The sequence below is a fragment of the Phalangium opilio genome, unplaced genomic scaffold (assembly GCF_054372755.1).
Source record: "Phalangium opilio isolate 3A_F unplaced genomic scaffold, DU_Popi_V2 ptg000090l_1, whole genome shotgun sequence".
Lineage (NCBI taxonomy): Eukaryota > Metazoa > Arthropoda > Arachnida > Opiliones > Phalangiidae > Phalangium > Phalangium opilio.
The window spans coordinates 4,462,297-4,480,801 of record NW_028324195.1 but is presented as its reverse complement, the minus strand read 5'-3'; the positions used below and the strand labels follow the sequence as shown (position 1 = coordinate 4,480,801).

General features: G+C 42.5%; 58 non-coding genes across 58 annotated transcripts; all 58 read right to left on the bottom strand.

Moving 5' to 3' along the window:
- Positions 1–109: 109 nt before the first annotated feature.
- On the bottom strand, positions 110–193 carry TRNAL-UAA (transfer RNA leucine (anticodon UAA)). The gene has a single exon. It is a non-coding gene; the product is annotated as a tRNA-Leu (tRNA).
- A 390-nt stretch (positions 194–583) lies between these two features.
- TRNAL-UAA (transfer RNA leucine (anticodon UAA)) lies at positions 584–667 on the bottom strand. The gene has a single exon. It is a non-coding gene; the product is annotated as a tRNA-Leu (tRNA).
- Positions 668–820: 153 nt separating this feature from the next.
- Positions 821–904, bottom strand: TRNAL-UAA (transfer RNA leucine (anticodon UAA)). Its single transcript has one exon. It is a non-coding gene; the product is annotated as a tRNA-Leu (tRNA).
- Positions 905–1,057: 153 nt separating this feature from the next.
- Positions 1,058–1,141, bottom strand: TRNAL-UAA (transfer RNA leucine (anticodon UAA)). Its single transcript has one exon. It is a non-coding gene; the product is annotated as a tRNA-Leu (tRNA).
- A 153-nt stretch (positions 1,142–1,294) lies between these two features.
- TRNAL-UAA (transfer RNA leucine (anticodon UAA)) lies at positions 1,295–1,378 on the bottom strand. Its single transcript has one exon. It is a non-coding gene; the product is annotated as a tRNA-Leu (tRNA).
- A 153-nt stretch (positions 1,379–1,531) lies between these two features.
- TRNAL-UAA (transfer RNA leucine (anticodon UAA)) lies at positions 1,532–1,615 on the bottom strand. Its single transcript has one exon. It is a non-coding gene; the product is annotated as a tRNA-Leu (tRNA).
- Positions 1,616–1,768: 153 nt separating this feature from the next.
- Positions 1,769–1,852, bottom strand: TRNAL-UAA (transfer RNA leucine (anticodon UAA)). The gene has a single exon. It is a non-coding gene; the product is annotated as a tRNA-Leu (tRNA).
- Positions 1,853–2,005: 153 nt separating this feature from the next.
- TRNAL-UAA (transfer RNA leucine (anticodon UAA)) lies at positions 2,006–2,089 on the bottom strand. Its single transcript has one exon. It is a non-coding gene; the product is annotated as a tRNA-Leu (tRNA).
- A 153-nt stretch (positions 2,090–2,242) lies between these two features.
- TRNAL-UAA (transfer RNA leucine (anticodon UAA)) lies at positions 2,243–2,326 on the bottom strand. The gene has a single exon. It is a non-coding gene; the product is annotated as a tRNA-Leu (tRNA).
- Positions 2,327–2,716: 390 nt separating this feature from the next.
- TRNAL-UAA (transfer RNA leucine (anticodon UAA)) lies at positions 2,717–2,800 on the bottom strand. The gene has a single exon. It is a non-coding gene; the product is annotated as a tRNA-Leu (tRNA).
- Positions 2,801–3,190: 390 nt separating this feature from the next.
- On the bottom strand, positions 3,191–3,274 carry TRNAL-UAA (transfer RNA leucine (anticodon UAA)). Its single transcript has one exon. It is a non-coding gene; the product is annotated as a tRNA-Leu (tRNA).
- Positions 3,275–3,427: 153 nt separating this feature from the next.
- TRNAL-UAA (transfer RNA leucine (anticodon UAA)) lies at positions 3,428–3,511 on the bottom strand. Its single transcript has one exon. It is a non-coding gene; the product is annotated as a tRNA-Leu (tRNA).
- A 390-nt stretch (positions 3,512–3,901) lies between these two features.
- TRNAL-UAA (transfer RNA leucine (anticodon UAA)) lies at positions 3,902–3,985 on the bottom strand. Its single transcript has one exon. It is a non-coding gene; the product is annotated as a tRNA-Leu (tRNA).
- Positions 3,986–4,138: 153 nt separating this feature from the next.
- On the bottom strand, positions 4,139–4,222 carry TRNAL-UAA (transfer RNA leucine (anticodon UAA)). The gene has a single exon. It is a non-coding gene; the product is annotated as a tRNA-Leu (tRNA).
- Positions 4,223–4,849: 627 nt separating this feature from the next.
- On the bottom strand, positions 4,850–4,933 carry TRNAL-UAA (transfer RNA leucine (anticodon UAA)). Its single transcript has one exon. It is a non-coding gene; the product is annotated as a tRNA-Leu (tRNA).
- Positions 4,934–5,086: 153 nt separating this feature from the next.
- TRNAL-UAA (transfer RNA leucine (anticodon UAA)) lies at positions 5,087–5,170 on the bottom strand. Its single transcript has one exon. It is a non-coding gene; the product is annotated as a tRNA-Leu (tRNA).
- Positions 5,171–5,560: 390 nt separating this feature from the next.
- TRNAL-UAA (transfer RNA leucine (anticodon UAA)) lies at positions 5,561–5,644 on the bottom strand. The gene has a single exon. It is a non-coding gene; the product is annotated as a tRNA-Leu (tRNA).
- A 153-nt stretch (positions 5,645–5,797) lies between these two features.
- Positions 5,798–5,881, bottom strand: TRNAL-UAA (transfer RNA leucine (anticodon UAA)). The gene has a single exon. It is a non-coding gene; the product is annotated as a tRNA-Leu (tRNA).
- A 153-nt stretch (positions 5,882–6,034) lies between these two features.
- TRNAL-UAA (transfer RNA leucine (anticodon UAA)) lies at positions 6,035–6,118 on the bottom strand. The gene has a single exon. It is a non-coding gene; the product is annotated as a tRNA-Leu (tRNA).
- Positions 6,119–6,271: 153 nt separating this feature from the next.
- TRNAL-UAA (transfer RNA leucine (anticodon UAA)) lies at positions 6,272–6,355 on the bottom strand. The gene has a single exon. It is a non-coding gene; the product is annotated as a tRNA-Leu (tRNA).
- A 153-nt stretch (positions 6,356–6,508) lies between these two features.
- On the bottom strand, positions 6,509–6,592 carry TRNAL-UAA (transfer RNA leucine (anticodon UAA)). The gene has a single exon. It is a non-coding gene; the product is annotated as a tRNA-Leu (tRNA).
- A 153-nt stretch (positions 6,593–6,745) lies between these two features.
- Positions 6,746–6,829, bottom strand: TRNAL-UAA (transfer RNA leucine (anticodon UAA)). Its single transcript has one exon. It is a non-coding gene; the product is annotated as a tRNA-Leu (tRNA).
- Positions 6,830–7,214: 385 nt separating this feature from the next.
- TRNAL-UAA (transfer RNA leucine (anticodon UAA)) lies at positions 7,215–7,298 on the bottom strand. The gene has a single exon. It is a non-coding gene; the product is annotated as a tRNA-Leu (tRNA).
- Positions 7,299–7,451: 153 nt separating this feature from the next.
- TRNAL-UAA (transfer RNA leucine (anticodon UAA)) lies at positions 7,452–7,535 on the bottom strand. The gene has a single exon. It is a non-coding gene; the product is annotated as a tRNA-Leu (tRNA).
- A 153-nt stretch (positions 7,536–7,688) lies between these two features.
- TRNAL-UAA (transfer RNA leucine (anticodon UAA)) lies at positions 7,689–7,772 on the bottom strand. Its single transcript has one exon. It is a non-coding gene; the product is annotated as a tRNA-Leu (tRNA).
- A 385-nt stretch (positions 7,773–8,157) lies between these two features.
- TRNAL-UAA (transfer RNA leucine (anticodon UAA)) lies at positions 8,158–8,241 on the bottom strand. Its single transcript has one exon. It is a non-coding gene; the product is annotated as a tRNA-Leu (tRNA).
- Positions 8,242–8,394: 153 nt separating this feature from the next.
- On the bottom strand, positions 8,395–8,478 carry TRNAL-UAA (transfer RNA leucine (anticodon UAA)). The gene has a single exon. It is a non-coding gene; the product is annotated as a tRNA-Leu (tRNA).
- Positions 8,479–8,631: 153 nt separating this feature from the next.
- Positions 8,632–8,715, bottom strand: TRNAL-UAA (transfer RNA leucine (anticodon UAA)). Its single transcript has one exon. It is a non-coding gene; the product is annotated as a tRNA-Leu (tRNA).
- Positions 8,716–8,863: 148 nt separating this feature from the next.
- Positions 8,864–8,947, bottom strand: TRNAL-UAA (transfer RNA leucine (anticodon UAA)). The gene has a single exon. It is a non-coding gene; the product is annotated as a tRNA-Leu (tRNA).
- A 153-nt stretch (positions 8,948–9,100) lies between these two features.
- TRNAL-UAA (transfer RNA leucine (anticodon UAA)) lies at positions 9,101–9,184 on the bottom strand. Its single transcript has one exon. It is a non-coding gene; the product is annotated as a tRNA-Leu (tRNA).
- Positions 9,185–9,337: 153 nt separating this feature from the next.
- On the bottom strand, positions 9,338–9,421 carry TRNAL-UAA (transfer RNA leucine (anticodon UAA)). Its single transcript has one exon. It is a non-coding gene; the product is annotated as a tRNA-Leu (tRNA).
- Positions 9,422–9,574: 153 nt separating this feature from the next.
- TRNAL-UAA (transfer RNA leucine (anticodon UAA)) lies at positions 9,575–9,658 on the bottom strand. Its single transcript has one exon. It is a non-coding gene; the product is annotated as a tRNA-Leu (tRNA).
- Positions 9,659–9,811: 153 nt separating this feature from the next.
- Positions 9,812–9,895, bottom strand: TRNAL-UAA (transfer RNA leucine (anticodon UAA)). Its single transcript has one exon. It is a non-coding gene; the product is annotated as a tRNA-Leu (tRNA).
- Positions 9,896–10,048: 153 nt separating this feature from the next.
- On the bottom strand, positions 10,049–10,132 carry TRNAL-UAA (transfer RNA leucine (anticodon UAA)). The gene has a single exon. It is a non-coding gene; the product is annotated as a tRNA-Leu (tRNA).
- A 385-nt stretch (positions 10,133–10,517) lies between these two features.
- TRNAL-UAA (transfer RNA leucine (anticodon UAA)) lies at positions 10,518–10,601 on the bottom strand. Its single transcript has one exon. It is a non-coding gene; the product is annotated as a tRNA-Leu (tRNA).
- A 389-nt stretch (positions 10,602–10,990) lies between these two features.
- On the bottom strand, positions 10,991–11,074 carry TRNAL-UAA (transfer RNA leucine (anticodon UAA)). The gene has a single exon. It is a non-coding gene; the product is annotated as a tRNA-Leu (tRNA).
- A 153-nt stretch (positions 11,075–11,227) lies between these two features.
- On the bottom strand, positions 11,228–11,311 carry TRNAL-UAA (transfer RNA leucine (anticodon UAA)). The gene has a single exon. It is a non-coding gene; the product is annotated as a tRNA-Leu (tRNA).
- A 153-nt stretch (positions 11,312–11,464) lies between these two features.
- On the bottom strand, positions 11,465–11,548 carry TRNAL-UAA (transfer RNA leucine (anticodon UAA)). The gene has a single exon. It is a non-coding gene; the product is annotated as a tRNA-Leu (tRNA).
- A 385-nt stretch (positions 11,549–11,933) lies between these two features.
- Positions 11,934–12,017, bottom strand: TRNAL-UAA (transfer RNA leucine (anticodon UAA)). The gene has a single exon. It is a non-coding gene; the product is annotated as a tRNA-Leu (tRNA).
- A 153-nt stretch (positions 12,018–12,170) lies between these two features.
- Positions 12,171–12,254, bottom strand: TRNAL-UAA (transfer RNA leucine (anticodon UAA)). Its single transcript has one exon. It is a non-coding gene; the product is annotated as a tRNA-Leu (tRNA).
- Positions 12,255–12,407: 153 nt separating this feature from the next.
- Positions 12,408–12,491, bottom strand: TRNAL-UAA (transfer RNA leucine (anticodon UAA)). The gene has a single exon. It is a non-coding gene; the product is annotated as a tRNA-Leu (tRNA).
- A 385-nt stretch (positions 12,492–12,876) lies between these two features.
- TRNAL-UAA (transfer RNA leucine (anticodon UAA)) lies at positions 12,877–12,960 on the bottom strand. The gene has a single exon. It is a non-coding gene; the product is annotated as a tRNA-Leu (tRNA).
- Positions 12,961–13,113: 153 nt separating this feature from the next.
- Positions 13,114–13,197, bottom strand: TRNAL-UAA (transfer RNA leucine (anticodon UAA)). The gene has a single exon. It is a non-coding gene; the product is annotated as a tRNA-Leu (tRNA).
- A 153-nt stretch (positions 13,198–13,350) lies between these two features.
- Positions 13,351–13,434, bottom strand: TRNAL-UAA (transfer RNA leucine (anticodon UAA)). The gene has a single exon. It is a non-coding gene; the product is annotated as a tRNA-Leu (tRNA).
- A 153-nt stretch (positions 13,435–13,587) lies between these two features.
- On the bottom strand, positions 13,588–13,671 carry TRNAL-UAA (transfer RNA leucine (anticodon UAA)). Its single transcript has one exon. It is a non-coding gene; the product is annotated as a tRNA-Leu (tRNA).
- Positions 13,672–14,061: 390 nt separating this feature from the next.
- On the bottom strand, positions 14,062–14,145 carry TRNAL-UAA (transfer RNA leucine (anticodon UAA)). Its single transcript has one exon. It is a non-coding gene; the product is annotated as a tRNA-Leu (tRNA).
- A 153-nt stretch (positions 14,146–14,298) lies between these two features.
- TRNAL-UAA (transfer RNA leucine (anticodon UAA)) lies at positions 14,299–14,382 on the bottom strand. The gene has a single exon. It is a non-coding gene; the product is annotated as a tRNA-Leu (tRNA).
- Positions 14,383–15,004: 622 nt separating this feature from the next.
- Positions 15,005–15,088, bottom strand: TRNAL-UAA (transfer RNA leucine (anticodon UAA)). Its single transcript has one exon. It is a non-coding gene; the product is annotated as a tRNA-Leu (tRNA).
- Positions 15,089–15,241: 153 nt separating this feature from the next.
- Positions 15,242–15,325, bottom strand: TRNAL-UAA (transfer RNA leucine (anticodon UAA)). Its single transcript has one exon. It is a non-coding gene; the product is annotated as a tRNA-Leu (tRNA).
- A 153-nt stretch (positions 15,326–15,478) lies between these two features.
- On the bottom strand, positions 15,479–15,562 carry TRNAL-UAA (transfer RNA leucine (anticodon UAA)). The gene has a single exon. It is a non-coding gene; the product is annotated as a tRNA-Leu (tRNA).
- Positions 15,563–15,715: 153 nt separating this feature from the next.
- Positions 15,716–15,799, bottom strand: TRNAL-UAA (transfer RNA leucine (anticodon UAA)). The gene has a single exon. It is a non-coding gene; the product is annotated as a tRNA-Leu (tRNA).
- Positions 15,800–16,189: 390 nt separating this feature from the next.
- Positions 16,190–16,273, bottom strand: TRNAL-UAA (transfer RNA leucine (anticodon UAA)). Its single transcript has one exon. It is a non-coding gene; the product is annotated as a tRNA-Leu (tRNA).
- A 153-nt stretch (positions 16,274–16,426) lies between these two features.
- TRNAL-UAA (transfer RNA leucine (anticodon UAA)) lies at positions 16,427–16,510 on the bottom strand. The gene has a single exon. It is a non-coding gene; the product is annotated as a tRNA-Leu (tRNA).
- A 153-nt stretch (positions 16,511–16,663) lies between these two features.
- TRNAL-UAA (transfer RNA leucine (anticodon UAA)) lies at positions 16,664–16,747 on the bottom strand. Its single transcript has one exon. It is a non-coding gene; the product is annotated as a tRNA-Leu (tRNA).
- Positions 16,748–16,900: 153 nt separating this feature from the next.
- Positions 16,901–16,984, bottom strand: TRNAL-UAA (transfer RNA leucine (anticodon UAA)). Its single transcript has one exon. It is a non-coding gene; the product is annotated as a tRNA-Leu (tRNA).
- Positions 16,985–17,137: 153 nt separating this feature from the next.
- On the bottom strand, positions 17,138–17,221 carry TRNAL-UAA (transfer RNA leucine (anticodon UAA)). Its single transcript has one exon. It is a non-coding gene; the product is annotated as a tRNA-Leu (tRNA).
- Positions 17,222–17,848: 627 nt separating this feature from the next.
- On the bottom strand, positions 17,849–17,932 carry TRNAL-UAA (transfer RNA leucine (anticodon UAA)). Its single transcript has one exon. It is a non-coding gene; the product is annotated as a tRNA-Leu (tRNA).
- Positions 17,933–18,322: 390 nt separating this feature from the next.
- TRNAL-UAA (transfer RNA leucine (anticodon UAA)) lies at positions 18,323–18,406 on the bottom strand. The gene has a single exon. It is a non-coding gene; the product is annotated as a tRNA-Leu (tRNA).
- Positions 18,407–18,505: the final 99 nt, after the last annotated feature.

Sequence of the window (18,505 nt, the reverse complement as noted above, 5' to 3'; positions counted from 1 at the left end):
CCAAAATACCTCTCGTATCTCTATGCCACATAAACCCACTCACTTGTTGCCATACTAGAAAAGCCTTTCCTGAGTATGAGATACAAGTTATTAAAATGAAACAAATCGTTGTCAGAAGTGGGGTTCGAACCCACGCCCTCATACGAGGATCAGAGCTTAAATCTGACGCCTAAGACCACTCGGCCATCCTGACACGCTTTTAAACGATTTCCTTGAAAATGAAGCTATAGTACAACACCAAAATACCTCCAGTATCTCTATGCCACATAAAGCCACTCACTTGTTGCCATACTAGAAAAGCCTTTCCTGAGTATGAGATACAAGTTATTAAAATGAAACAAATCGTTGTCAGAAGTCGGGTTCGAACCCACGCCCTCATACGAGGATCAGAGCTTAAATCTGACGCCTTAGACCACTCGGCCATCCTGACACGCCCTTAAACGTTTTCCTTGAAAATGAAGCTATAGTACAACACCAAAATACCTCTCGTATCTCTATGCCACATAAACCCACTCACTTGTTGCCATACTAGAAAAGCCTTTCCTGAGTATGAGATACAAGTTATTAAAATGAAACAAATCGTTGTCAGAAGTGGGGTTCGAACCCACGCCCTCATACGAGGATCAGAGCTTAAATCTGACGCCTAAGACCACTCGGCCATCCTGACACGCTTTCTAACGATTTCCTTGAAAATGAAGCTATAGTACAACACCAAAATACCTCCAGTATCTCTATGCCACATAAAGCCACTCACTTGTTGCCATACTAGAAAAGCCTTTCCTGAGTATGAGATACAAGTTATTAAAATGAAACAAATCGTTGTCAGAAGTGGGGTTCGAACCCACGCCCTCATACGAGGATCAGAGCTTAAACCTGACGCCTTAGACCACTCGGCCATCCTGACACGCTTTTAAATGATTTCCTTGAAAATGAAGCTATAGTACAACACCGAAATACCTCCCGTATCATCATGCCACATAAAGCCACTCACTTGTTGCCATACTAGAAAAGCCTTTCCTGAGTATGAGATACAAGTTATAAAAATGAAACAAATCGATGTCAGAAGTGGGGTTCGAACCCACGCCCTCATACGAGGATCAGAGCTTAAATCTGACGCCTTAGACCACTCGGCCATCCTGACACGCTTTTAAATGATTTCCTTGAAAATGAAGCTATAGTACAACACCAAAATACTTCCCGTATGTCTATGCCACATAAAGCCACTCACTTGTTGCCATACTAGAAAAGCCTTTCCTGAGTATGATATACAAGTTATTAAAATGAAACAAATCGTTGTCAGAAGTGGGGTTCGAACCCACGCCCTCATACGAGGATCAGAGCTTAAATCTGACGCCTTAGACCACTCGGCCATCCTGACACGCTTTTAAACGATTTCCTTGAAAATGAAGCTATAGTACAACACCAAAATACCTCCAGTATCTCTATGCCACATAAAGCCACTCACTTGTTGCCATACTAGAAAAGCCTTTCCTGAGTATGAGATACAAGTTATTAAAATGAAACAAATCGTTGTCAGAAGTGGGGTTCGAACCCACGCCCTCATACGAGGATCAGAGCTTAAACCTGACGCCTTAGACCACTCGGCCATCCTGACACGCTTTTAAATGATTTCCTTGAAAATGAAGCTATAGTACAACACCGAAATACCTCCCGTATCATCATGCCACATAAAGCCACTCACTTGTTGCCATACTAGAAAAGCCTTTCCTGAGTATGAGATACAAGTTATAAAAATGAAACAAATCGATGTCAGAAGTGGGGTTCGAACCCACGCCCTCATACGAGGATCAGAGCTTAAATCTGACGCCTTAGACCACTCGGCCATCCTGACACGCTTTTAAATGATTTCCTTGAAAATGAAGCTATAGTACAACACCAAAATACTTCCCGTATCTCTATGCCACATAAAGCCACTCACTTGTTGCCATACTAGAAAAGCCTTTCCTGAGTATGATATACAAGTTATTAAAATGAAACAAATCGTTGTCAGAAGTGGGGTTCGAACCCACGCCCTCATACGAGGATCAGAGCTTAAATCTGACGCCTTAGACCACTCGGCCATCCTGACACGCTTTTAAACGATTTCCTTGAAAATGAAGCTATAGTACAACACCAAAATACCTCCAGTATCTCTATGCCACATAAAGCCACTCACTTGTTGCCATAATAGAAAAGCCTTTCCTGAGTATGAGATACAAGTTATTAAAATGAAACAAATCGTTGTCAGAAGTGGGGTTCGAACCCACGCCCTCATACGAGGATCAGAGCTTAAATCTGACGCCTAAGACCACTCGGCCATCCTGACACGCTTTTAAACGATTTCCTTGAAAATGAAGCTATAGTACAACACCGAAATACCTCCCGTATCTCTATGCCACATAAAGCCACTCACTTGTTGCCATACTAGAAATGCCTTTCCTGAGTATGAGATACAAGTTATTAAAACGAAACAAATCGTTCTCAGAAGTGGGGTTCGAACCCACGCCCTCATACGAGGATCAGAGCTTAAATCTGACGCCTTAGACCACTCGGCCATCCTGACACGCTTTTAAACGTTTTCCTTGAAAATGAAGCTATAGTACAACACCAAAATACCTCTCGTATCTCTATGCCACATAAACCCACTCACTTGTTGCCATACTAGAAAAGCCTTTCCTGAGTATGAGATACAAGTTATTAAAATGAAACAAATCGTTGTCAGAAGTGGGGTTCGAACCCACGCCCTCATACGAGGATCAGAGCTTAAATCTGACGCCTTAGACCACTCGGCCATCCTGACACGCTTTTAAATGATTTCCTTGAAAATGAAGCTATAGTACAACACCAAAATACCTCCCGTATCTCTATGCCACATAAAGCCACTCACTTGTTGCCATACTAGAAAAGCCTTTCCTGAGTATGAGATACAAGTTATTAAAATAAAACAAATCGTTGTCAGAAGTCGGGTTCGAACCCACGCCCTCATACGAGGATCAGAGCTTAAATCTGACGCCTTAGACCACTCGGCCATCCTGACACGCTCTTAAACGTTTTCCTTGAAAATGAAGCTATAGTACAACACCAAAATACCTCTCGTATCTCTATGCCACATAAACCCACTCACTTGTTGCCATACTAGAAAAGCCTTTCCTGAGTATGAGATACAAGTTATTAAAATGAAACAAATCGTTGTCAGAAGTGGGGTTCGAACCCACGCCCTCATACGAGGATCAGAGCTTAAATCTGACGCCTAAGACCACTCGGCCATCCTGACACGCTTTTAAACGATTTCCTTGAAAATGAAGCTATAGTACAACACCAAAATACCTCCAGTACCTCTATGCCACATAAAGCCACTCACTTGTTGCCATACTAGAAAAGCCTTTCCTGAGTATGAGATACAAGTTATTAAAATGAAACAAATCGTTGTCAGAAGTGGGGTTCGAACCCACGCCCTCATACGAGGATCAGAGCTTAAACCTGACGCCTTAGACCACTCGGCCATCCTGACACGCTTTTAAATGATTTCCTTGAAAATGAAGCTATAGTACAACACCGAAATACCTCCCGTATCATCATGCCACATAAAGCCACTCACTTGTTGCCATACTAGAAAAGCCTTTCCTGAGTATGAGATACAAGTTATAAAAATGAAACAAATCGTTTACAGAAGTGGGGTTCGAACCCACGCCCTCATACGAGGATCAGAGCTTAAATCTGACGCCTTAGACCACTCGGCCATCCTGACACGCTTTTAAATGATTTCCTTGAAAATGAAGCTATAGCACAACACCAAAATACTTCCCGTATCTCTATGCCACATAAAGCCACTCACTTGTTGCCATACTAGAAAAGCCTTTCCTGAGTATGATATACAAGTTATTAAAATGAAACAAATCGTTGTCAGAAGTGGGGTTCGAACCCACGCCCTCATACGAGGATCAGAGCTTAAATCTGACGCCTTAGACCACTCGGCCATCCTGACACGCTTTTAAACGATTTCCTTGAAAATGAAGCTATAGTACAACACCAAAATACCTCCCGTATCTCTATGCCACATAAAGCCACTCATTTGTTGCCATACTAGAAAAGCCTTTCCTGAGTATGAGATACAAGTTATTAAAATGAAACAAATCGTTGTCAGAAGTGGGGTTCGAACCCACGCCCTCATACGAGGATCAGAGCTTAAATCTGACGCCTTAGACCACTCGGCCATCCTGACACGCTTTTAAACGATTTCCTTGAAAATGAAGCTATAGTACAACACCAAAATACCTCCAGTATCTCTATGCCACATAAAGCCACTCACTTGTTGCCATACTAGAAAAGCCTTTCCTGAGTATGAGATACAAGTTATTAAAATGAAACAAATCGTTGTCAGAAGTGGGGTTCGAACCCACGCTCTCATACGAGGATCAGAGCTTAAACCTAACGCCTTAGACCACTCGGCCATCCTGACACGCTTTTAAATGATTTCCTTGAAAATGAAGCTATAGTACAACACCGAAATACCTCCCGTATCATCATGCCACATAAAGCCACTCACTTGTTGCCATACTAGAAAAGCCTTTCCTGAGTATGAGATACAAGTTATTAAAACGAAACAAATCGTTGTCAGAAGTGGGGTTCGAACCCACGCCCTCATACGAGGATCAGAGCTTAAACCTGACGCCTAAGACCACTCGGCCATCCTGACACGCTTTTAAACGATTTCCTTGAAAATGAAGCTATAGTACAACACCAAAATACCTCCAGTATCTCTATGCCACATAAAGCCACTCACTTGTTGCCATACTAGAAAAGCCTTTCCTGAGTATGAGATACAAGTTATTAAAATGAAACAAATCGTTGTCAGAAGTGGGGTTCGAACCCACGCCCTCATACGAGGATCAGAGCTTAAATCTGACGCCTTAGACCACTCGGCCATCCTGACACGCTTTTAAATGATTTCCTTGAAAATGAAGCTATAGTACAACACCAAAATACCTCCCGTATCTCTATGCCACATAAAGCCACTCACTTGTTGCCATACTAGAAAAGCCTTTCCTGAGTATGAGATACAAGTTATTAAAATGAAACAAATCGTTGTCAGAAGTGGGGTTCGAACCCACGCCCTCATACGAGGATCAGAGCTTAAATCTGACGCCTTAGACCACTCGGCCATCCTGACACGCTTTTAAACGTTTTCCTTGAAAATGAAGCTATAGTACAACACCAAAATACTTGTCGTATCTCTATGCCACATAAACCCACTCACTTGTTGCCATACTAGAAAAGCCTTTCCTGAGTATGAGATACAAGTTATTAAAACGAAACAAATCGTTGTCAGAAGTGGGGTTCGAACCCACGCCCTCATACGAGGATCAGAGCTTAAACCTGACGCCTAAGACCACTCGGCCATCCTGACACGCTTTTAAACGATTTCCTTGAAAATGAAGCTATAGTACAACACCAAAATACCTCCAGTATCTCTATGCCACATAAAGCCACTCACTTGTTGCCATACTAGAAAAGCCTTTCCTGAGTATGAGATACAAGTTATTAAAATGAAACAAATCGTTGTCAGAAGTGGGGTTCGAACCCACGCCCTCATACGAGGATCAGAGCTTAAATCTGACGCCTTAGACCACTCGGCCATCCTGACACGCTTTTAAACGTTTTCCTTGAAAATGAAGCTATAGTACAACACCAAAATACTTCTCGTATCTCTATGCCACATAAACCCACTCACTTGTTGCCATACTAGAAAAGCCTTTCCTGAGTATCAGATACAAGTTATTAAAATGAAACAAATCGTTGTCAGAAGTGGGGTTCGAACCCACGCCCTCATACGAGGATCAGAGCTTAAATCTGACGCCTAAGACCACTCGGCCATCCTGACACGCTTTTAAACGATTTCCTTGAAAATGAAGCTATAGTACAACACCAAAATACCTCCAGTATCTCTATGCCACATAAAGCCACTCACTTGTTGCCATACTAGAAAAGCCTTTCCTGAGTATGAGATACAAGTTATTAAAATGAAACAAATCGTTGTCAGAAGTGGGGTTCGAACCCACGCCCTCATACGAGGATCAGAGCTTAAACCTGACGCCTTAGACCACTCGGCCATCCTGACACGCTTTTAAATGATTTCCTTGAAAATGAAGCCATAGTACAACACCGAAATACCTCCCGTATCTCTATGCCACATAAAGCCACTCACTTGTTGCCATACTAGAAATGCCTTTCCTGAGTATGAGATACAAGTTATTAAAACGAAACAAATCGTTGTCAGAAGTGGGGTTCGAACCCACGCCCTCATACGAGGATCAGAGCTTAAATCTGACGCCTTAGACCACTCGGCCATCCTGACACGCTTTTAAACGTTTTCCTTGAAAATGAAGCTATAGTACAACACCAAAATACCTCTCGTATCTCTATGCCACATAAACCCACTCACTTGTTGCCATACTAGAAAAGCCTTTCCTGAGTATGAGATACAAGTTATTAAAATGAAACAAATCGTTGTCAGAAGTGGGGTTCGAACCCACGCCCTCATACGAGAATCAGAGCTTAAATCTGACGCCTAAGACCACTCGGCCATCCTGACACGCTTTTAAACGATTTCCTTGAAAATGAAGCTATAGTACAACACCAAAATACCTCCAGTATCTCTATGCCACATAAAGCCACTCACTTGTTGCCATACTAGAAAAGCCTTTCCTGAGTATGAGATACAAGTTATTAAAATGAAACAAATCGTTGTCAGAAGTGGGGTTCGAACCCACGCCCTCATACGAGGATCAGAGCTTAAACCTGACGCCTTAGACCACTCGGCCATCCTGACACGCTTTTAAATGATTTCCTTGAAAATGAAGCTATAGTACAACACCGAAATACCTCCCGTATCTCTATGTAAAGCCACTCACTTGTTGCCATACTAGAAATGCCTTTCCTGAGTATGAGATACAAGTTATTAAAACGAAACAAATCGTTCTCAGAAGTGGGGTTCGAACCCACGCCCTCATACGATGATCAGAGCTTAAATCTGACGCCTTAGACCACTCGGCCATCCTGACACGCTTTTAAACGTTTTCCTTGAAAATGAAGCTATAGTACAACACCAAAATACCTCTCGTATCTCTATGCCACATAAACCCACTCACTTGTTGCCATACTAGAAAAGCCTTTCCTGAGTATGAGATACAAGTTATTAAAATGAAACAAATCGTTGTCAGAAGTGGGGTTCGAACCCACGCCCTCATACGAGGATCAGAGCTTAAATCTGACGCCTTAGACCACTCGGCCATCCTGACACGCTTTTAAACGATTTCCTTGAAAATGAAGCTATAGTACAACACCAAAATACCTCCAGTATCTCTATGCCACATAAAGCCACTCACTTGTTGCCATACTAGAAAAGCCTTTCCTGAGTATGAGATACAAGTTATTAAAATGAAACAAATCGTTGTCAGAAGTGGGGTTCGAACCCACGCCCTCATACGAGGATCAGAGCTTAAATCTGACGCCTTAGACCACTCGGCCATCCTGACACGCTTTTAAACGATTTCCTTGAAAATGAAGCTATAGTACAACACCAAAATACCTCCAGTATCTCTATGCCACATAAAGCCACTCACTTGTTGCCATACTAGAAAAGCCTTTCCTGAGTATGAGATACAAGTTATTAAAATGAAACAAATCGTTGTCAGAAGTGGGGTTCGAACCCACGCCCTCATACGAGGATCAGAGCTTAAACCTGACGCCTTAGACCACTCGGCCATCCTGACACGCTTTTAAATGATTTCCTTGAAAATGAAGCTATAGTACAACACCGAAATACCTCCCGTATCTCTATGTAAAGCCACTCACTTGTTGCCATACTAGAAATGCCTTTCCTGAGTATGAGATACAAGTTATTAAAACGAAACAAATCGTTCTCAGAAGTGGGGTTCGAACCCACGCCCTCATACGATGATCAGAGCTTAAATCTGACGCCTTAGACCACTCGGCCATCCTGACACGCTTTTAAACGTTTTCCTTGAAAATGAAGCTATAGTACAACACCAAAATACCTCTCGTATCTCTATGCCACATAAACCCACTCACTTGTTGCCATACTAGAAAAGCCTTTCCTGAGTATGAGATACAAGTTATTAAAATGAAACAAATCGTTGTCAGAAGTGGGGTTCGAACCCACGCCCTCATACGAGGATCAGAGCTTAAATCTGACGCCTTAGACCACTCGGCCATCCTGACACGCTTTTAAACGATTTCCTTGAAAATGAAGCTATAGTACAACACCAAAATACCTCCAGTATCTCTATGCCACATAAAGCCACTCACTTGTTGCCATACTAGAAAAGCCTTTCCTGAGTATGAGATACAAGTTATTAAAATGAAACAAATCGTTGTCAGAAGTGGGGTTCGAACCCACGCCCTCATACGAGGATCAGAGCTTAAATCTGACGCCTTAGACCACTCGGCCATCCTGACACGCTTTTAAACGATTTCCTTGAAAATGAAGCTATAGTACAACACCAAAATACCTCCAGTATCTCTATGCCACATAAAGCCACTCACTTGTTGCCATACTAGAAAAGCCTTTCCTGAGTATGAGATACAAGTTATTAAAATGAAACAAATCGTTGTCAGAAGTGGGGTTCGAACCCACGCCCTCATACGAGGATCAGAGCTTAAACCTGACGCCTTAGACCACTCGGCCATCCTGACACGCTTTTAAATGATTTCCTTGAAAATGAAGCTATAGTACAACACCGAAATACCTCCCGTATCTCTATGTAAAGCCACTCACTTGTTGCCATACTAGAAATGCCTTTCCTGAGTATGAGATACAAGTTATTAAAATGAAACAAATCGTTGTCAGAAGTGGGGTTCGAACCCACGCCCTCATACGAGGATCAGAGCTTAAACCTGACGCCTTAGACCACTCGGCCATCCTGACACGCTTTTAAACGTTTTCCTTGAAAAGGAAGCTATAGTACAACACCAAAATACCTCTCGTATCTCTATGCCACATAAACCCACTCACTTGTTGCCATACTAGAAAAGCCTTTCCTGAGTATGAGATACAAGTTATTAAAATGAAACAAACCGTTGTCAGAAGTGGGGTTCGAACCCACGCCCTCATACGAGGATCAGAGCTTAAACCTGACGCCTTAGACCACTCGGCCATCCTGACACGCTTTTAAACGATTTCCTTGAAAATGAAGCTCAAGTACAATACCAAAATACCTCCCGTATCTCTATGCCACATAAAGCCACTCACTTGTTGCCATACTAGAAAAGCCTTTCCTGAGTATGAGATACAAGTTATTAAAATGAAACAAATCGTTGTCAGAGGTGGGGTTCGAACCCACGCCCTCATACGAGGATCAGAGCTTAAATCTGACGCCTTAGACCACTCGGCCATCCTGACACGCTTTTAAACGATTTCCTTGAAAATGAAGCTATAGTACAACACCAAAATACCTCCAGTATCTCTATGCCACATAAAGCCACTCACTTGTTGCCATACTAGAAAAGCCTTTCCTGAGTATGAGATACAAGTTATTAAAATGAAACAAATCGTTGTCAGAAGTGGGGTTCGAACCCACGCCCTCATACGAGGATCAGAGCTTAAACCTGACGCCTTAGACCACTCGGCCATCCTGACACGCTTTTAAACGTTTTCCTTGAAAAGGAAGCTATAGTACAACACCAAAATACCTCTCGTATCTCTATGCCACATAAACCCACTCACTTGTTGCCATACTAGAAAAGCCTTTCCTGAGTATGAGATACAAGTTATTAAAATGAAACAAATCGTTGTCAGAAGTGGGGTTCGAACCCACGCCCTCATACGAGGATCAGAGCTTAAATCTGACGCCTAAGACCACTCGGCCATCCTGACACGCTTTTAAACGATTTCCTTGAAAATGAAGCTATAGTACAACACCAAAATACCTCCAGTATCTCTATGCCACATAAAGCCACTCACTTGTTGCCATACTAGAAAAGCCTTTCCTGAGTATGAGATACAAGTTATTAAAATGAAACAAATCGTTGTCAGAAGTGGGGTTCGAACCCACGCCCTCATACGAGGATCAGAGCTTAAACCTGACGCCTTAGACCACTCGGCCATCCTGACACGCTTTTAAATGATTTCCTTGAAAATGAAGCTATAGTACAACACCGAAATACCTCCCGTATCTCTATGTAAAGCCACTCACTTGTTGCCATACTAGAAATGCCTTTCCTGAGTATGAGATACAAGTTATTAAAACGAAACAAATCGTTCTCAGAAGTGGGGTTCGAACCCACGCCCTCATACGAGGATCAGAGCTTAAATCTGACGCCTTAGACCACTCGGCCATCCTGACACGCTTTTAAACGTTTTCCTTGAAAATGAAGCTATAGTACAACACCAAAATACCTCTCGTATCTCTATGCCACATAAACCCACTCACTTGTTGCCATACTAGAAAAGCCTTTCCTGAGTATGAGATACAAGTTATTAAAATGAAACAAATCGTTGTCAGAAGTGGGGTTCGAACCCACGCCCTCATACGAGGATCAGAGCTTAAATCTGACGCCTTAGACCACTCGGCCATCCTGACACGCTTTTAAACGATTTCCTTGAAAATGAAGCTATAGTACAACACAAAATACCTCCCGTATCTCTATGCCACATAAAGCCACTCACTTGTTGCCATACTAGAAAAGCCTTTCCTGAGTATGAGATACAAGTTATTAAAATGAAACAAATCGTTGTCAGAGGTGGGGTTCGAACCCACGCCCTCATACGATGATCAGAGCTTAAATCTGACGCCTTAGACCACTCGGCCATCCTGACACGCTTTTAAACGATTTCCTTGAAAATGAAGCTATAGTACAACACCAAAATACCTCCAGTATCTCTATGCCACATAAAGCCACTCACTTGTTGCCATACTAGAAAAGCCTTTCCTGAGTATGAGATACAAGTTATTAAAATGAAACAAATCGTTGTCAGAAGTGGGGTTCGAACCCACGCCCTCATACGAGGATCAGAGCTTAAACCTGACGCCTTAGACCACTCGGCCATCCTGACACGCTTTTAAACGTTTTCCTTGAAAAGGAAGCTATAGTACAACACCAAAATACCTCTCGTATCTCTATGCCACATAAACCCACTCACTTGTTGCCATACTAGAAAAGCCTTTCCTGAGTATGAGATACAAGTTATTAAAATGAAACAAACCGTTGTCAGAAGTGGGGTTCGAACCCACGCCCTCATACGAGGATCAGAGCTTAAATCTGACGCCTAAGACCACTCGGCCATCCTGACACGCTTTTAAACGATTTCCTTGAAAATGAAGCTATAGTACAACACCAAAATACCTCCAGTATCTCTATGCCACATAAAGCCACTCACTTGTTGCCATACTAGAAAAGCCTTTCCTGAGTATGAGATACAAGTTATTAAAATGAAACAAATCGTTGTCAGAAGTGGGGTTCGAACCCACGCCCTCATACGAGGATCAGAGCTTAAACCTGACGCCTTAGACCACTCGGCCATCCTGACACGCTTTTAAATGATTTCCTTGAAAATGAAGCTATAGTACAACACCGAAATACCTCCCGTATCTCTATGTAAAGCCACTCACTTGTTGCCATACTAGAAATGCCTTTCCTGAGTATGAGATACAAGTTATTAAAACGAAACAAATCGTTCTCAGAAGTGGGGTTCGAACCCACGCCCTCATACGAGGATCAGAGCTTAAATCTGACGCCTTAGACCACTCGGCCATCCTGACACGCTTTTAAACGTTTTCCTTGAAAATGAAGCTATAGTACAACACCAAAATACCTCTCGTATCTCTATGCCACATAAACCCACTCACTTGTTGCCATACTAGAAAAGCCTTTCCTGAGTATGAGATACAAGTTATTAAAACGAAACAAATCGTTGTCAGAAGTGGGGTTCGAACCCACGCCCTCATACGAGGATCAGAGCTTAAATCTGACGCCTAAGACCACTCGGCCATCCTGACCCGCTTTTAAACGATTTCCTTGAAAATGAAGCTATAGTACAACACCAAAATACCTCCAGTATCTCTATGCCACATAAAGCCACTCACTTGTTGCCATACTAGAAATGCCTTTCCTGAGTATGAGATACAAGTTATTAAAATGAAACAAATCGTTGTCAGAAGTGGGGTTCGAACCCACGCCCTCATACGAGGATCAGAGCTTAAATCTGACGCCTTAGACCACTCGGCCATCCTGACACGCTTTTAAACGATTTCCTTGAAAATGAAGCTATAGTACAACACCAAAATACCTCCCGTATCTCTATGCCACATAAAGCCACTCACTTGTTGCCATACTAGAAAAGCCTTTCCTGAGTATGAGATACAAGTTATTAAAATGAAACAAATCGTTGTCAGAAGTGGGGTTCGAACCCACGCCCTCATACGAGGATCAGAGCTTAAACCTGACGCCTTAGACCACTCGGCCATCCTGACACGCTTTTAAATGATTTCCTTGAAAATGAAGCTATAGTACAACACCGAAATACCTCCCGTATCTCTATGTAAAGCCACTCACTTGTTGACATACTAGAAATGCCTTTCCTGAGTATGAGATACAAGTTATTAAAACGAAACAAATCGTTCTCAGAAGTGGGGTTCGAACCCACGCCCTCATACGAGGATCAGAGCTTAAATCTGACGCCTTAGACCACTCGGCCATCCTGACACGCTTTTAAACGTTTTCCTTGAAAATGAAGCTATAGTACAACACCAAAATACCTCTCGTATCTCTATGCCACATAAACCCACTCACTTGTTGCCATACTAGAAAAGCCTTTCCTGAGTATGAGATACAAGTTATTAAAACGAAACAAATCGTTGTCAGAAGTGGGGTTCGAACCCACGCCCTCATACGAGGATCAGAGCTTAAATCTGACGCCTAAGACCACTCGGCCATCCTGACACGCTTTTAAACGATTTCCTTGAAAATGAAGCTATAGTACAACACCAAAATACCTCCAGTATCTCTATGCCACATAAAGCCACTCACTTGTTGCCATACTAGAAAAGCCTTTCCTGAGTATGAGATACAAGTTATTAAAATGAAACAAATCGTTGTCAGAAGTGGGGTTCGAACCCACGCCCTCATACGAGGATCAGAGCTTAAATCTGACGCCTTAGACCACTCGGCCATCCTGACACGCTTTTAAATGATTTCCTTGAAAATGAAGCTATAGTACAACACCAAAATACCTCCCGTATCTCTATGCCACATAAAGCCACTCACTTGTTGCCATACTAGAAAAGCCTTTCCTGAGTATGAGATACAAGTTATTAAAATGAAACAAATCGTTGTCAGAAGTGGGGTTCGAACCCACGCCCTCATACGAGGATCAGAGCTTAAATCTGACGCCTTAGACCACTCGGCCATCCTGACACGCTTTTAAACGATTTCCTTGAAAATGAAGCTATAGTACAACACCAAAATACCTCCCGTATCTCTATGCCACATAAAGCCACTCACTTGTTGCCATACTAGAAAAGCCTTTCCTGAGAATGAGATACAAGTTATTAAAATGAAACAAATCGTTGTCAGAGGTGGGGTTCGAACCCACGCCCTCATACGAGGATCAGAGCTTAAATCTGACGCCTTAGACCACTCGGCCATCCTGACACGCTTTTAAACGATTTCCTTGAAAATGAAGCTATAGTACAACACCAAAATACCTCCAGTATCTCTATGCCACATAAAGCCACTCACTTGTTGCCATACTAGAAAAGCCTTTCCTGAGTATGAGATACAAGTTATTAAAATGAAACAAATCGTTGTCAGAAGTGGGGTTCGAGCCCACGCCCTCATACGAGGATCAGAGCTTAAACCTGACGCCTTAGACCACTCGGCCATCCTGACACGCTTTTAAACGTTTTCCTTGAAAAGGAAGCTATAGTACAACACCAAAATACCTCTCGTATCTCTATGCCACATAAACCCACTCACTTGTTGCCATACTAGAAAAGCCTTTCCTGAGTATGAGATACAAGTTATTAAAATGAAACAAATCGTTGTCAGAAGTGGGGTTCGAACCCACGCCCTCATACGAGGATCAGAGCTTAAATCTGACGCCTAAGACCACTCGGCCATCCTGACACGCTTTTAAACGATTTCCTTGAAAATGAAGCTATAGTACAACACCAAAATACCTCCAGTATCTCTATGCCACATAAAGCCACTCACTTGTTGCCATACTAGAAAAGCCTTTCCTGAGTATGAGATACAAGTTATTAAAATGAAACAAATCGTTGTCAGAAGTGGGGTTCGAACCCACGCCCTCATACGAGGATCAGAGCTTAAACCTGACGCCTTAGACCACTCGGCCATCCTGACACGCTTTTAAATGATTTCCTTGAAAATGAAGCTATAGTACAACACCGAAATACCTCCCGTATCTCTATGTAAAGCCACTCACTTGTTGCCATACTAGAAATGCCTTTCCTGAGTATGAGATACAAGTTATTAAAACGAAACAAATCGTTCTCAGAAGTGGGGTTCGAACCCACGCCCTCATACGAGGATCAGAGCTTAAATCTGACGCCTTAGACCACTCGGCCATCCTGACACGCTTTTAAACTTTTTCCTTGAAAATGAAGCTATAGTACAACACAAAAATACCTCTCGTATCTCTATGCCACATAAACCCACTCACTTGTTGCCATACTAGAAAAGCCTTTCCTGAGTATGAGATACAAGTTATTAAAATGAAACAAATCGTTGTCAGAAGTGGGGTTCGAACCCACGCCCTCATACGAGGATCAGAGCTTAAATCTGACGCGTTAGACCACTCGGCCATCCTGACACGCTTTTAAACGATTTCCTTGAAAATGAAGCTATAGTACAACACCAAAATACCTCCCGTATCTCTATGCCACATAAAGCCACTCACTTGTTGCCATACTAGAAAAGCCTTTCCTGAGTATGAGATACAAGTTATTAAAATGAAACAAATCGTTGTCAGAGGTGGGGTTCGAACCCACGCCCTCATACGAGGATCAGAGCTTAAATCTGACGCCTTAGACCACTCGGCCATCCTGACACGCTTTTAAACGATTTCCTTGAAAATGAAGCTATAGTACAACACCAAAATACCTCCAGTATCTCTATGCCACATAAAGCCACTCACTTGTTGCCATACTAGAAAAGCCTTTCCTGAGTATGAGATACAAGTTATTAAAATGAAACAAATCGTTGTCAGAAGTGGGGTTCGAACCCACGCCCTCATACGAGGATCAGAGCTTAAACCTGACGCCTTAGACCACTCGGCCATCCTGACACGCTTTTAAATGATTTCCTTGAAAATGAAGCTATAGTACAACACCGAAATACCTCCCGTATCATCATGCCACATAAAGCCACTCACTTGTTGCCATACTAGAAAAGCCTTTCCTGAGTATGAGATACAAGTTATTAAAACGAAACAAATCGTTGTCAGAAGTGGGGTTCGAACCCACGCCCTCATACGAGGATCAGAGCTTAAATCTGACGCCTAAGACCACTCGGCCATCCTGACCCGCTTTTAAACGATTTCCTTGAAAATGAAGCTATAGTACAACACCAAAATACCTCCAGTATCTCTATGCCACATAAAGCCACTCACTTGTTGCCATACTAGAAATGCCTTTCCTGAGTATGAGATACAAGTTATTAAAATGAAACAAATCGTTGTCAGAAGTGGGGTTCGAACCCACGCCCTCATACGAGGATCAGAGCTTAAATCTGACGCCTTAGACCACTCGGCCATCCTGACACGCTTTTAAATGATTTCCTTGAAAATGAAGCTATAGTACAACACCAAAATACCTCCCGTATCTCTATGCCACATAAAGCCACTCACTTGTTGCCATACTAGAAATGCCTTTCCTGAGTATGAGATACAAGTTATTAAAACGAAACAAATCGTTCTCAGAAGTGGGGTTCGAACCCACGCCCTCATACGAGGATCAGAGCTTAAATCTGACGCCTTAGACCACTCGGCCATCCTGACACGCTTTTAAACGTTTTCCTTGAAAATGAAGCTATAGTACAACACCAAAATACCTCTCGTATCTCTATGCCACATAAACCCACTCACTTGTTGCCATACTAGAAAAGCCTTTCCTGAGTATGAGATACAAGTTATTAAAATGAAACAAATCGTTGTCAGAAGTGGGGTTCGAACCCACGCCCTCATACGAGGATCAGAGCTTAAATCTGACGCCTTAGACCACTCGGCCATCCTGACACGCTTTTAAACGATTTCCTTGAAAATGAAGCTATAGTACAACACCAAAATACCTCCCGTATCTCTATGCCACATAAAGCCACTCACTTGTTGCCATACTAGAAAAGCCTTTCCTGAGTATGAGATACAAGTTATTAAAATGAAACAAATCGTTGTCAGAAGTGGGGTTCGAACCCACGCCCTCATACGAGGATCAGAGCTTAAATCTGACGCCTTAGACCACTCGGCCATCCTGACACGCTTTTAAACGATTTCCTTGAAAATGAAGCTATAGTACAACACCAAAATACCTCCAGTATCTCTATGCCACATAAAGCCACTCACTTGTTGCCATACTAGAAAAGCCTTTCCTGTGTATGAGATACAAGTTATTAAAATGAAACAAATCGTTGTCAGAAGTGGGGTTCGAACCCACGCCCTCATACGAGGATCAGAGCTTAAACCTGACGCCTTAGACCACTCGGCCATCCTGACACGCTTTTAAATGATTTCCTTGAAAATGAAGCTATAGTACAACACCGAAATACCTCCCGTATCATCATGCCACATAAAGTCACTCACTTGTTGCCATACTAGAAAAGCCTTTCCTGAGTATGAGATACAAGTTATTAAAACGAAACAAATCGTTGTCAGAAGTGGGGTTCGAACCCACGCCCTCATACGAGGATCAGAGCTTAAATCTGACGCCTAAGACCACTCGGCCATCCTGACACGCTTTTAAACGATTTCCTTGAAAATGAAGCTATAGTACAACACCAAAATACCTCCAGTATCTCTATGCCACATAAAGCCACTCACTTGTTGCCATACTAGAAAAGCCTTTCCTGAGTATGAGATACAAGTTATTAAAATGAAACAAATCGTTGTCAGAAGTGGGGTTCGAACCCACGCCCTCATACGAGGATCAGAGCTTAAATCTGACGCCTTAGACCACTCGGCCATCCTGACACGCTTTTAAATGATTTCCTTGAAAATGAAGCTATAGTACAACACCAAAATACCTCCCGTATCTCTATGCCACATAAAGCCACTCACTTGTTGCCATACTAGAAAAGCCTTTCCTGAGTATGAGATACAAGTTATTAAAATGAAACAAATCGTTGTCAGAAGTGGGGTTCGAACCCACGCCCTCATACGAGGATCAGAGCTTAAATCTGACGCTTAAGACCACTCGGCCATCCTGACACGCCTTTAAACGATTTCCTTGAAAATGAAGCTATAGTACAACACCAAAATACCTCCAGTATCTCTATGCCACATAAAGCCACTCACTTGTTGCCATACTAGAAAAGCCTTTCCTGAGTATGAGATACAAGTTATTAAAACGAAACAAATCGTTCTCAGAAGTGGGGTTCGAACCCACGCCCTCATACGAGGATCAGAGCTTAAATCTGACGCCTTAGACCACTCGGCCATCCTGACACGCTTTTAAACGTTTTCCTTGAAAATGAAGCTATAGTACAACACCAAAATACCTCTCGTATCTCTATGCCACATAAACCCACTCACTTGTTGCCATACTAGAAAAGCCTTTCCTGAGTATGAGATACAAGTTATTAAAATGAAACAAATCGTTGTCAGAAGTGGGGTTCGAACCCACGCCCTCATACGAGGATCAGAGCTTAAATCTGACGCCTTAGACCACTCGGCCATCCTGACACGCTTTTAAACGATTTCCTTGAAAATGAAGCTATAGTACAACACCAAAATACCTCCAGTATCTCTATGCCACATAAAGCCACTCACTTGTTGCCATACTAGAAAAGCCTTTCCTGAGTATGAGATACAAGTTATTAAAATGAAACAAATCGTTGTCAGAAGTGGGGTTCGAACCCACGCCCTCATACGAGGATCAGAGCTTAAACCTGACGCCTTAGACCACTCGGCCATCTTGACACGCTTTTAAATGATTTCCTTGAAAATGAAGCTATAGTACAACACCGAAATACCTCCCGTATCATCATGCCACATAAAGTCACTCACTTGTTGCCATACTAGAAAAGCCTTTCCTGAGTATGAGATACAAGTTATTAAAACGAAACAAATCGTTGTCAGAAATGGGGTTCGAACCCACGCCCTCATACGAGGATCAGAGCTTAAATCTGACGCCTAAGACCACTCGGCCATCCTGACACGCTTTTAAACGATTTCCTTGAAAATGAAGCTATAGTACAACACCAAAATACCTCCAGTATCTCTATGCCACATAAAGCCACTCACTTGTTGCCATAC